Source organism: Palaemon carinicauda, chromosome 33 (assembly GCF_036898095.1).
Source record: "Palaemon carinicauda isolate YSFRI2023 chromosome 33, ASM3689809v2, whole genome shotgun sequence".
Classification (NCBI taxonomy): Eukaryota; Metazoa; Arthropoda; class Malacostraca; order Decapoda; family Palaemonidae; genus Palaemon; species Palaemon carinicauda.
Genome location: NC_090757.1, coordinates 17438497 through 17442938, shown reverse-complemented (window position 1 = coordinate 17442938; position 4442 = coordinate 17438497).

Genomic DNA, 4442 nt, shown 5'->3' with positions numbered 1-4442 from the left:
ATCAGTCATTTCGCGTAATGCCTGGAAATTTTAGCCATTTCGCGAAATCCCTAAGTGAATCAGTCATAGTGTTCTGTCGTAATTATGCAGTACCACAGAAAGTTAAGAAAACACAGAGCAGAATTTCCGTCTTTGAATAATACTGAACATTCTAATATCAGACAGCAGACTGCAACAGTGGAAGTTAATGCAATAGCAAGTCTTTCGGGACTGAAATCTTATGAATTATTTCATGAAATGCAATTCAAGACATTCTGTAACAAACTGTATTTCCTTTCGGTCTCGAAGTAAGAAATTGTATCTTTTGAATGAAATTACATGTGTATAAATTACTCAAGCGAAAATCTTTACTTTATGATAAAATCTTAATATGACTTACTAAGAGCAAAAGAACTCGTTTGCTCGAAAATGGAAAAAAAAAAAGTATATTCTTAATTATCCAGTTGCGTAAAATCTACATAATGAAGATAAATAATATTTTTTTAATCATTTAAACTAGACTTGATAAATAAACATATATATATATATATATATATATATATATATATATATATATATATATATATATATATATATATATATATATGATAAATTTTGCACATTTAGGCGTGTTTTTCATATTCAAATAAGCCATATAAATATTTGATACATTAATGTCTGGATTCTATTAACGACCTCGTGGCCAAGTGGTTTAGTCACTGTCTATACAATCTTGCCGACCAGGGTTCGATTCCCGGCCGGTCACAAGATCTTGTCTTTGTGTGATTTCGCCTGGGGCTCTAATCTCGAGGTTGTTAAGAGAATCCAGACATTAATGTATCAAAAATTTATATGGCTTATTTGAATATATATATATATATATATATTCTTAATCATTCATTTGCGTTAAATTATGCATAATGAAGATAAATATTAATATTTGTTTTTATAATTTAAAAGACATATATATATATATATATATATATATATATATATATATATATATATATATATATATATATATATATATATATATATGCATACATACATACATACATATATATATGTATATGTATATATATACACACATACATACATATATATACATATATATAGATAGATAGATAGATAGATATGTGTGTGTGTATTCTTAATAATTCATTTGCGTGAAATTATTCATAATGAAGATAAATATTAATAATTATATTTAGAATTTAAGAGACTTAATTATATATATATATATATATATATATATATATATATATATATATATATATATATATATGTATGTATGTATATATATACATATATATATATATATATATATATATATATATATATATATATATATATATATATACACAGTATATGTATATATTCTTCATCATTCATTTGCGTGAAATTATGCATAATAAAGATAAATATCAATATCTTTTTTTAGAATTTAAGAGAGACCTAATAATGTGTGTGTGTGTATATATATATATATATATATATATATATATATATATATATATATATATATATATATATATACTGTATATATTCTTAATCATTCGTTTGCGTGAATATAAATATTATTTTTTTTAATAATTTAAGAGACTTAATAATATATATATATATATATATATATATATATATATATATATATATATATATATATATATATATATATATATATATATATATATTATATATATATATATTCTTAATCATTTGTTTGAAATAAAAAATATAATTATACATTAAATGTTTATAAATTTTTTAATAGACTTAATTCATATAAAAAATTCAAAATGACTTACAATATTACACAAAGAATGAAAATTATTCTCACTAGAGGGGCACACAGTAAAGCGCAGACCTCCGCCACGGTAGCTTATTTCTTGACCTTGAGCTTTGACCTTAACATGTATTAATTTACGTTGAATTTCATACACTCAAATATGAACCAAGTTCAATGTCTCTGTGACAACAATTTCCAAACTTATGGCTGAATATATCATTTGAGCCTTTTGCTTGACCTAGACCTTCCAAAATATCATCGCCTCCCGATTTCTACGTAACATTTAATCTCTGCAAGTTTCATTACTCTACGATTAAAATTGGGGACAAGAAAATGTTCTCAATCAAACAAACACACAATCCGGGGGTAAAACATAACTCCGTTACCGAAAAAAAAAAAAAAAAAAAAAAAAAAAAAAAAAAAAAAAAAAAAAAAAAAAAAAAAAAAAAAAAAACGGACATTAACTAGATTATTATACGGCATCTTAAAAGACTCCTGAAACGGAACTATTATTTCTCGAAATAATTTTTCCTAATATCCTATTACTATAAGTTCCCGGATGTTCAAGTGACCAATGAAAGGCCAATTAAACTCACATGGACTGGAAAGTAAAACCATTAGTTCACGCTTTACTGCTCACGCTGGTCAGTTTTCTCTTCCCATAAGGGTGAAAATTCAATTTCATTTCCCCTTATCTCTCTCTCTCTCTCTCTCTCTCTCTCTCTCTCTCTCTCTCTCTCTCTCTCTCTCTCTCTCTCTGTCTCATCGGTGGCGAATATGTAATATACATAAAAATTTCATTTTGCTCTCTCTCTCTCTCTCTCTCTCTCTCTCTCTCTCTCTCTCTCTCTCTCTCTCTCTCTCTCTCTCTCTCTCTCTCTCTCTCTCTCTCTCATCCGTGGCAAGTAATATAAAATAAAAACATTTTGCTCTCTCTCTCTCTCTCTCTCTCTCTCTCTCTCTCTCTCTCTCTCTCTCTCTCCCTCATCGGTGGCGAGTATGTGATATAAAGTAAAAACTTCATTTTGGTCTCTCTCTCTCTCTCTCTCTCTCTCTCTCTCTCTCTCTCTCTCTCTCTCTCTCTCTCTCTCTCATTTTACGTTAAATCTATTATTCCTCCATCGGTGGCAAGTGATATAAAATTGCAGTTTCCTAAATATTGGACATTATATTTTTCAAAAAAAAAAAAAAAAACTTAATTATTGATGAAAACAATTTTCTACTTTCATGACTTTATTCCCCAAGTCCCCACTGGCATCCAGTAAAGGCAAATACAAAGACTATAAAAGCGATGGTCAAAATCCTTATTAAGCATTTTCTTGCTTTCATGTGCATTTAGCAATTTTATTAATAATTTCCTCTTTTACTTTAGTAACTCAATTATTCCTCCCCAATATTCAAGACTAGATAAAATAGTTAAAGTTAGAAAAACATAAGGCTATCTATATTCTCTTTTGATAGATAATCTGCATTCTATTTTCAATTCCTATCAGATAATTTAACTCCATATATTTGTAAAAGAAAAATGACTTTTATTGTTGTTGTTTTTTAGCATTACCTTCGCCAACTTCGTTGCAAAAGTTGAGTTTTGATAGGCGTGTATCTATTTATTTGAATGCCAGTCTGTGGATTTGTGATTTGTATAACTCAAAAACTATTTGGCCGATTCTAACGAAATTTGGTGGGATGATTGACCCAAATCCAAGGACAATTTGATTAGATTTTGGGAGTGATTGTGTCAAAAGTCAAGTCAAAGATCACGTAAAGTTCAAAAAAGCCTTTTTGCCATATTGCTGTCAATTTTTATTTGATTTACCTGAAATTAGTACAAACATCTGCATAATTCAATTGCCAATCTTGTGATGTAATTTACAACATGGTATCAGTAAAGGCATGCGGTCTACCGAGTGGCCTAGCTTGGGTGGAGAGGGTGCTTGAGTCCCGTTCAAACTCGACAATTCCTAAAGTGTCTGCAACTTCACCAGCCTTGCGAGCTAAGGGTGGTGGTTTTTGGGGGAGCCTATGGCTGTATCTGCAGAGTCATTAGCAGCCATTGCCTGGCCTACCCTTGTCCCTGGTGGAGAAGGGGCTTGGGCGCTGATCATGTGGATATATTAGTCTCTCTGTGGCAGTATCCTTTTAGGTCATTGCCACTGTCCATTGCCTCAGCTATTCATGGGCGGACTTTAAACTAAATGTTATTCATTAATTTCTATACAGCATCTCAGGATGAAAAGAGACCGACCCTATATCATATAAATTTTCTCAAGAGCAATCATCTTCCATTCCCTTTGTCTTACATCAATATTCACCAAAATGATCGAGGATTCAAGAAGGTAACTCCCCTGTGGAGAAGGGGCTTGGGCGCTGATCATGTGGATATATTAGTCTCTCTGTGGCAGTATCCTTTAAGGTCATTGCCACTGTCCATTGCCTCATCTATTCATGGGCGGACTTTAAACTTTAATGTTATTCATTCATTTCTATACAGGATCTCAGGATGAAAAGAGACGGACACTATATCATATAAATTTTCTCAAGAGCAATCATCTTCCCTTCCCTTTGTCTTACATCAATATTCACCAAAATGATCGAGGATTCAGGAAGGTAACTCCCCTGTGGAGAGGGGGCTTGGGCGCTGATCATGTGGATATATTAGTCTCTCTGTGGCAGTATC